Source organism: Myotis yumanensis, unplaced genomic scaffold, assembly GCF_028538775.1.
Source record: "Myotis yumanensis isolate MYYU_CA2020_CCGP unplaced genomic scaffold, mMyoYum1.0.hap1 SCAF_1, whole genome shotgun sequence".
NCBI lineage: Eukaryota > Metazoa > Chordata > Mammalia > Chiroptera > Vespertilionidae > Myotis > Myotis yumanensis.
Window position 1 is genome coordinate 207,200,270 of NW_027223752.1, and position 9,922 is coordinate 207,210,191.

Genomic DNA, 9,922 nt, shown 5'->3' on the forward strand with positions numbered 1-9,922 from the left:
AGGTAAAGCCAGGAAGCTAAAGCCTTGAAATAGTGATTTCCATACATCTCTCCACATCTGCATGCTCTTCTCCCTTAATGGCAGTAGAAGCCATGGCCATGCCCTCCTGGGTGTGTAGTGAGCAGGGCTCAAGCGGGGGTTCTCATCTCTTCTTACAACATTGCATTTGCTACATGAATCTCTTCCATGTCAGGGCTTAGACATAAGTGAAAATCTAGGCAGTCTTTGTGAAAGCAATTTTAAGCCCCCTTTCTTTTTTGGAGGGGAGGGGGTGTTACAAAATGATCTTAGGTGAGTAATTTACTTTATTTTGAATGAAGAGAAGTAGAGGAATCTGGGAAGAGCAACCCAGAAAGAAATTTAACAGCCAAGTTGGCCTGACATTCTGGAGGGAAAGTCGTAGGACATACAAGCCCAGCAGAGGTCTGGCTCAGAGATAAGGATGCTGAGTTAGGAAAAAAGTTCCCTAAGAAAAAGGAAGACCACTGATAAGACAAGTGTTACAGTAAACTGTGATTAATATCAAGTGAATGTTAGTGAGAAGACCTCTAATTGTACCGTTCTTCACAATACAACACAAGGCCTTTATATAACTGCTAGAAAACTGTACAGCAGCATTAAATTCAACAGTGTCACTCATTTAGTTAGTTAGTTTGTTTAAAAATGAAAGAATAGAAATATATGGTTTAGTTGTTTATTTTGGCCCCACCCATCAGTTAGTCCAGGTACTTGAGAACCTGTGCTCAGTGTACTTACCTGTAGCTGGTGACAGCGAGCCCTCCTACCTTTATTGTTTGACACTCTCAGCTTTTAGATACATTGCAAAAGGAAAATGGCAGGGAATAAGAAAACTGGACTTTGCTCTAGTTTCGACCCATTCTTTTTGCTCTACGTGTGCTGTCCCTTTTTCAGAAAGTAACATTTTGGGGGAATAAATTCAGGAAAGTGGGTTGAGTTCTTTAGTATTGAATGTACTCTCACGGCTGGACTCTCGGCCCCTGCGCAGCTCACAGGATATGGGTGTGGAATGACTCACCAAGAGCCCTCTTAACTGCTGCTCCGAGGAGAGGTTTAATGGGAGCCTGGCGCTGTGCTGTGTGGGTGATCTCTTTAAGCTGAAATGACTTATCCTGACAAAGGGGATCGAAAACATTCCACTCATTGCCACAGAGAGAACATAAATGGAAATGAAAATCCAGATGCCAAGTAGAGAATTCAAGCTGGATATACAATGACTGAAAACGCCCCACGTTCATCCCCCAGGTTAACAAGAAAATTAGCAGACAGGACCCTGCAGCACATACTGGGAAAAGCAAGGCCTTCCATAGAACCAAATACCAAAGACTCAGCCCTGAATAGCAAACTTTAAGTGAGTAATATTTTGTTTGTTTGTTGTTTGTTTATGTTCAATTTTACTTACAAAATGCTTACAATGTGCCAAATACTCTTTTGAAAAACTTACTAATATTAACTCAGTTAATTAATAGGCACCCTAGCTCTAACTGGTTTGAGCGTCGGCCTGCGGACTCAAGGGTCCCAGGTTCGATTCCGGTCAAGGGCATGTACCTTGATTGTGGGCACATACCCAGTAGGGAGTGTGCAGGAGGCAGCTGATCCTTGTTTCTCTCATCGATGTTTCTAACTCTCTATCCCTCTTCCTTCCTTTCTGTAAAAATCAATAAAATATATTTTTTAAAAAATAGGCACCCTAAAGCAAGATGTAGGCAGCACAGTGCACCAAGCCAGAGTAGGATACATAAAAGGATCCTCACTGATGGTTTTCACAAGTGTTTGTTAGGCATTTACTATGTGCCAGGCACCTTAGCAAGCAGTGGTCAAAACTATTTCCTTAGCTACACGGGTTAAGGGTTAGCAACATAACTCTGGAGAAGAAAAACGCCAATTTTATTTCAGAACTCTGCATATTCTTATCATCTTATCAATGATTGAGCATAGTTCTCATTATTGACTCATTCTTTATTCAATCATTCTTGAATAAAGATCTGAGTTCAAGAACCCTTCTAGATATTGTAAAACATAGATTCTACCATGCCGGCACTTAATCTCACTTTAGGGTCAGGATGCAAGTAAGAAGCCATCTCACAGAAGGTTGAGGAAATTAGCTTCTTTTTGTCTGGCTTGCCTTATGTGGCAAAGCAAGATGTAAAGCAAGATGAGATTCTGATAGTGCTCCAGAAGAATCCCAAGTTGGCACATGTTGTATGGCAACACAGAAGGAATCTTTGGTTTTATCATAAATAACATAGTGTCGTCCTTGACTTACTAGTCTACATTTGAAACTTTTCCAGTGGCTGCAAATCCAAAGCACAGAAAGAATAAATTCCATCATTGCCACTAGTTTTACAAGGAGTTCTTTAGTAGGGATTGGTTTGCATAATGACTTCTCCTTGGTCATTTTAAAATGTTACCATGTGCCATGCAACGTTTCTCCAACACATCCTTTTCACAAATCAAAGTTCGATCCTCTGTAAACCACCTTGAGGATCTTTTAAGCAGACTGTACTTCAAATCAATAGAAATGAATTTTCTTTTAGTTCAATCATCATGGATAAATCATGATTTATTGCTTTGCTTTCCCTCCCTCCCCTGTCTGATTTGGTTGGAAAATTGCCTTGAGGACCTGTCATGAAGAGAGAGAAAGATCCTCATTCTTTTCTTATCCCCATACTCATCGGTGAACTTCAGTGTTCTGCTCAGCTTTTATTCTTGTGGTCTTTTGCACTGGAGGACAGCTTATTGCTTCTTTAACTGAGTAGCAAGACCAGAGGATACCATGCCAGAAACCATCTCTGAGTCAGATCTTACAGAATTTGTTGATAATTTTCATTTTAAAAAGGTGTCAATGAGTAATAATTTTGGATGACATATATTAGCACAGGCTTAATCACAACAGAATAGAGTTTTTCGATAAATATATATTATGAATTTAACTTTCATTATGTTTCTATATTTCATGGTGATAGACATTGCAAGAAGCTCTATAATCACTGATACCTGAGCAGCTTGAAGGACAGAGAACCAATGATCATCTACCATATTCCAGGCATTAAGCTATGCACTCCTCAGATATTATCTCATTAAATTGGAGATAATATATGAAGACTGCATAGTTTAAGCTGAAACTTACTGCTCTCCCTAGTCCATTAAGCTTAAAGACTTGTGTAAGGATTCTCAGCATCACAAAGTGCTGGATGGCATGTGACTGGGAAGAATATGGTATGACACAGGGTCGCAAATTGGTGCAGCCACTATGGAAAATGGTATGGAGTTTCTCTAAAAAACTAAAAATAAAACTACATATGACCCAACAATCTCAATTCTGGGTATCCATCAGTAGACAACAAAAACAGTAATTTGAAGATATATGCACCCCTATGTTCATTGCAGCATCTTCACAATAGCCAAGCAACCTGTGTCCATAGATAAATAACTAGATAAAAAAATATGTGATACAGCCCAGACATCTGTAGGGAGCATGCACCGCCAGAGTGAGCTTCTGCACCAGGCCTTCTCACCAGCCCTCTGGGACCCAGCATCCTAGGATCCAGCTCCAAGACCCCGCAGTGAGTGCAAGCCAGGGGGAAACCTGTGCCCCACCACCACCCCGGACCCCAGAATCATGCTGTTAGTCTGACCCGGAGCCACCCGGCACCCACTCCACCCCAAGCCCTGGGACCTGCTGCCAGGGCAACCTGGAGCAACCCAGAGTATGCCCCATTCTGGGAGAGCACAGACTGTGTGACCCAGAGCAACCAGTGCCCACTCCACCTTGGCCCGCTTGACAGCCCTACCGAGCCAGCAATGCAAAAAATGCTAAAGTGACTGTTGCAAAAAGAAGAAATAGAAAGGGTAAAAGGAACACAGGCATAAAGAATAAAAATGGATACAAACAAGTACCTATTAATAATAACCTTAAACATAAATGGACTAAATGCTCCAATCAAAAGTCATAGAGTGGCTGAATGGATAAGAAAACATGACCCATCTGTATGCTGTCTACAAGAGACCCACCTCAGAACAAAGGACTCACACAGACTGAAAGTGAAGGGATGGAAAAATATTTTTCAGGCTAATAGAAATGAAAAAAAGTTGGGGTAGCAATACCTATATCTGACAAAATAGACCTCAAAGTGAAGGCCCTGATGAGATAAGGAAGGCCACTTCATAATACTAAAGGGATTGATACAACAGGAGGATATAACTCTGGTAGACATATATGCACCCAATGCAGGAGCATCCAAATACATTAAAAAACAAAAAACTTCTGGAAGATATCAAGGAAGAGATCAACAGCAATACAATCATAGTAGGAGATTTTAATACTAATTGACATCACTGGATAAATCCTCCAGACAAAAAATCAGCAAAGAAACAGAACTTCTTAACAACTCACTAGATCAGTTGTACTTAATCAATATCTTCAGAACATTTTACCCCAAAGCTACAGAATATACATTCTTCTCAAGTGCACATGGGACATTTTAAAAAATAGACCACATATTGAGACACAGGCAAAGTCTCTCCAAATTCAAGAAGAGAGAAATCATATCAAGCATCTTCTCAGATCACAATGGCATAATATTAGAAATAAAATTACAATAAAAACAAGCATACAAATTCAAACACTTTGCGGCTAAATAGCATGTCATTAAACAACTAGTGGCCCGGTGCATGAAATTCATGCATGGGTTGGGGGTTGTCCCTCAGCCTGGCCTGCACCCTCTCCAATCTGGGACCCCTCAAGGGATGTCTGACTGCCGGTTTCGGATAGGGCCTGCAATCCAGGACTGCTGGCTCCTAACCGCTCACCTTCCTGCCTGCCTGATCGCCCCTAACCACTCTACCTGCCAGCCTGCTCGCCCCCAACTGCCCCCCACCAGCCTTCTCATCCCCAACTGCCCCCCCTTACTGGCCTGATTGCCCCCAACTTCCCCCCCCCCCCACCAGCCTGCTCACCCCCAACTGCACCCACCTGCTGGCCTGGTCACCCCTCACTGCCCCCCTGCTGCCCTGGTTGCTCCACACAGCCTCCTGTTCAGTCATTTGGTCATCCCTCACTAACCCCCCTGCCGGCCTGGTAGCCCCATGCAGCCTGCTGTTCAGTCATTTGGTTGTCCCTCACTAGCCCCCCTGCCAGCCTTGTCACCCCACTCAGCCTGTTCGGTCATCCGTTCGGTTGTTTCAGATGTGATGGCCCCTGGCTCTTTATAATATATATAGATAATGAACTCACAGAAAGAGAAACAAACAAACAAACAAACAAACAAAAATTCCATTTACCATTGCACCAAAAAAATTAACATACCTAGGAATAAACTTAACTAAGGAGGTAAAAGACCTGTACTCAGAAAACTACAGGACATTGAAAAAAGAGATAGAGGAAGACATAAACAAATGGAAGAATATACCATGTTAATGGATTGGTAGAATCAACATCATTAAAATGTCCATACTACCCAAAGCAATCTATAGATTTAATGCAATCCCCATTAAAATATCAATGGCATATTTCACAGACCTAGAACAAATGCTCCAAAAATTCATATGGAGTAAAAAAAACCCGAATAGCCTCAGCAATCTTGAGAAAGAAGAACAAAGTTGGAGGAATCACAATACCAGATATCAAGCTATATTACAAAGCCACTGTTCTCAAAACTGTCTAGTACTGGCACAAGAACAGACATATAGACCAATGGAACAGAACAAGAACCCAGAAATTGACCCAAGTCATTATGTTCAATTAATATTTGACAAAAGAGGCAACAGCATACAATGGAGTCAAGACAGTCTCCTCAATAAATGGTGTTGAAAAAATTGGACAGATACATGCAAAAAAAATGAAACTAGACCACCAATTTACACCATACACAAAAATAAACTCAAAATGGATAAAGGACTTAAACAGAAGACAGGAAACCATAAAAATCTTAGAAGAATCCATAGGCAGCAAAATATCAGACATATGTCATAGTGATATCCTTATCAATATAGCTCCTAGGGCAATGGAAACTAAGGAGAAAATAAACAAATGGGACTACATCAAAATAAAAAGCTTCTTCACAGCAAAAGAAGCCACCAACAAAACAACAAGAAAGCCCACTGCATGGGAGAACACATTTGCCAATGTTATATCCCATAAGGGCCTAATCTCCAAAATTTATAGGGAACTCATACATCTTAACAAAAGGAAGATAAATAATCCAATCAAAAAACGGGCAAAGGAGTTAGACAGTTTTCAAAAGTGGACATTCAGAAAGCCAAGAGACATATGAAAACATGCTCAAAGTCAGTAATCATGTGAGAGATGCAAATCAAAATGACAATGAGATACCATCTCACATCTGTTAGAATGGCTATCATCAACAAATCGACAAACGACAAGTGCTGGTGAGGATGTGGAGAAACAAAGGAAACCTCTTGTACTGCTGGTGGGAATGCAGACTGGTGCAGCCACTGTGGAAAACAGTATGGAGTTTCCTCAAAAAATTAAAAATAGAACTCCCCCCCCCCCCAAAAAAAAATAGAACTCCCATTTGACCCAGTGATCCCACTTCTAGGAATATATCCCAAGAAATCAGAAACACCAATCATAAAGGACATATACACACCTATTTTCATAGCATAACAATTTGCAATAGCTGAGATTTGGAAACAGCCTAAGTGCCCATCAGCAGAAGAGTGGATTAAAAAATAGTGGTACATCTACACAATGGAATACTAAGCTGCTGTACAAAAGAAAGAACTCTTACCATTTGCAACAGCATGGATGAACCTGGAGAGCATTATGCTAAGCGAAATAAGCCAGTCAGAGAAAGAAAAATATCACATGATTTCACTCATTTTTGGAATATAATGAACAACATAAACTGATTAACAAAAGTAGATCCAGAGACAGAGAAGCAGTGAACAGACAGACAAACTTCAGAGGGAAAGCGGGGGAGGAGGTGGGAAAGAGATCAACCAAAAGGACTTGTATGCATGCATATAAGCATAACCACTGGACACAGACGCTACGGGGGTGAGGGCATGTGCTGAGGGGTGGGGATGGCTGGGGAGAGGTCAATGGGGGAAAGAGGAGACATATGTAGTACTTTAAACAATAAAGAATTAAAAGAAAAAGTGATACACACACATGAGGAATATTACTCAGCCACAAAAAAGAATGAAATGTTGCCATTTGGAACAGTATGGATGAACCTAGAGGTTATTATGCTAAGTGAGATAAGTCAGACAGAGAAGGATAAATACTGTATTATTTCACTTCTATGTGAAATCTACAAAACAAAACAATCAAATAAAATAAAACAGAAACTGACTCATAGATACTGAGAATGAACTGATGGTGGCCAGAGAGGATGGGTTATGAGAGAATGGGGGGAGGGGAATAAGTACAAACTTCCAGTTATAAAGTAAATAACTCATAGGGTTGGAATGTATAGCACAGGGAATATAGTCAATAGTATTGTAATAACTTTGTACAGCAACAGATGGTTAATAGATTATCATGGTAATCACTTTTCAAGGTACATAAATGTTGTACACCTGAAACCCATATAATGTTGTATGTCAACTATGCCTTAATAAATAAAAGAAATAAAGAGCTCACTGATCAGGATTCAAAGTTTGACTCAAATTAATTTGATTTCTTGCACAAATTTTGGGATGGGGCATGATGGCTTTAGCAATGGCTTTTAACTAACAAATATCAGTTTGCCAAGATCAATTAGGAAATGACCAATTTGCCAAAAATCAGTTTGTCAAATGATCAGTTTGCCCAATGAATAACATTAAATTCATCAATAAACCCAAATTGTTAAGAATTATTTATTTATTTATTAAATAATTTTTATTTCTTAAAGTATTAAAAAGAGTATTACATGTCTCCTTTTTTACCCCCCTTGACATTCCCTCGGCCCCTAACCCCCCCCCCCCCCCCAGTGTCTTGTGACCATTGGTTAATCTTATATGGATGCATATAAGTCCTTCGGTTGATCTCTTAATCCCCCCCCCCCACACCCCGCAAACCCTCCCCAGGCTTCCCACTGTAGTTTGACAGTCTGTTCAATGTTGCTCTGCCTCTGCATCTACCCCTGTTCATCAGTCTATACTGGTCCCCATTATCTGTCCCAACCTCACTGGAGCAGTCCCAATCTCGCCGGGGCCATCTCAGCCTCACTAGGGCTGTTTCAACCTCACCGGGGCCGTCCCTACCTCACTGGGGCAGTTTCAACCTCACTGGGGCCGTTTTAACCTCACCGGGGCCGTCCCACCTCACCGGGGCAGTTTCAACCTCACCAGGGCCGTCCCAACCTCACCGGGGCCGTTTTAACCTCACCGGGGCCGTTTCAACCTCACCGGGGCCGTTTCAGCCTCACCGGGGCTGTCCCAACCTCACTGGGGCCGTTTCAACCTCACCGGGGCTGTCCCGACCTCACCGGGGCAGTTTCAACCTCACCGGGGCCGTCCCACCTCACCGGGGCAGTTTCAACCTCACCAGGGCCGTCCCAACCTCACCGGGGCCGTTTTAACCTCACCGGGGCCGTTTCAACCTCACCGGGGCCGTTTCAGCCTCACCGGGGCTGTCCCAACCTCACTGGGGCCGTTTCAACCTCACCGGGGCCCTCCCGACCTCACCGGGGCAGTTTCAACCTCACCGGGGCCGTCCCACCTCACCGGGGCCGTTTCAACCTCACCGGGGCCATCCCACCTCACTGGGGCCGTTTCAACCTCACCGGATTGTTAAGAATTATTTATAAACTTTACAACAATTTGTATTGAAATTTTCTGTGTAATTATAATGAACTGATTCTCCATCTGTCTTCCAAGCAGAATTTTATGGAATGTTCATTTTTCAAAAGATTGAAATCTCTCATGAATATATTTAACCACTGTCAATGATTCATTCAAATTCATAAATTTCAGCATAAGATTATATTATATATTTGCCATTAACATGGAAATTCCACACCAATCACATCAATATGAAATGTTGATTTTTTTTCTTACCAATTGCTAGAAATGTAAAATTAAGGCTTATTTGCCATTTGAGGCATTGTTAAAATCACATTCAAAAGAATAAACTCAGAAGTGTCTGGAGCAATTCCATTATACTAAGAATGTTAGCTCCATCAAGACAGGAATTTTTGTCTATTTTGTTCACCCTTAATTTCCAGTGCCTAAGACAGTGCCTGACAATAGTAGGCACTCAATATTTCTGGAATGCAACAATAAAATTGGCCACTTGGCAAATAGAATTTCAGCCAATTGCCTCTTAGCAAGTTGATTTTTGGCATTTTAGTCTGCTGTCCTATGCACCAGCAAGAGCACAAAAACTCAGGGGCTTTTGTTGACTGTGTTTTCAGGGTATTTTCCAAAGAGGTGAGGGAAATTTTAAGCTTTGTAACAAGATAAATATGTGGAGATCAAGGGAAAGGAAGATGCCCCATTGTTTCCAAGTTGGTCAGACCCACTTGAATTCTGTCACTCCATTCTTGTAACCACATTTAAGAGATAACTTGACAAACTGCAGCATACCAGGAGGGGGGTGACCAGATGGTCTTACAGAAAGAATGGTTGGGAAACTGGGATAGGCTAGAGAAGATTTAAGGCATATGCCAAATAAATGAAGAGGCTTCCATGGAAAGTACTGTTCTCTTTTGTCTTCCCAAAGGGCAAATTAGGTCAATAGATAGAAACCATGAGAGTGGCAGACCCTGGATCATCTGATTCTGAATCAGGTTCTCTTGTCTTTGTGACCCATGGATTCCTCCTTCCCTAGAGTAAGCAAAGATTGTTCTGTCAGGTTGTAGGAGAGGAGTTAAGAAGTTGAAAGGAGCTAAGGAAACAGAGCACCAGCTGGACCAGGTAGTCTCCAAGTTCCCTTTCATCCCAGCATATTAGA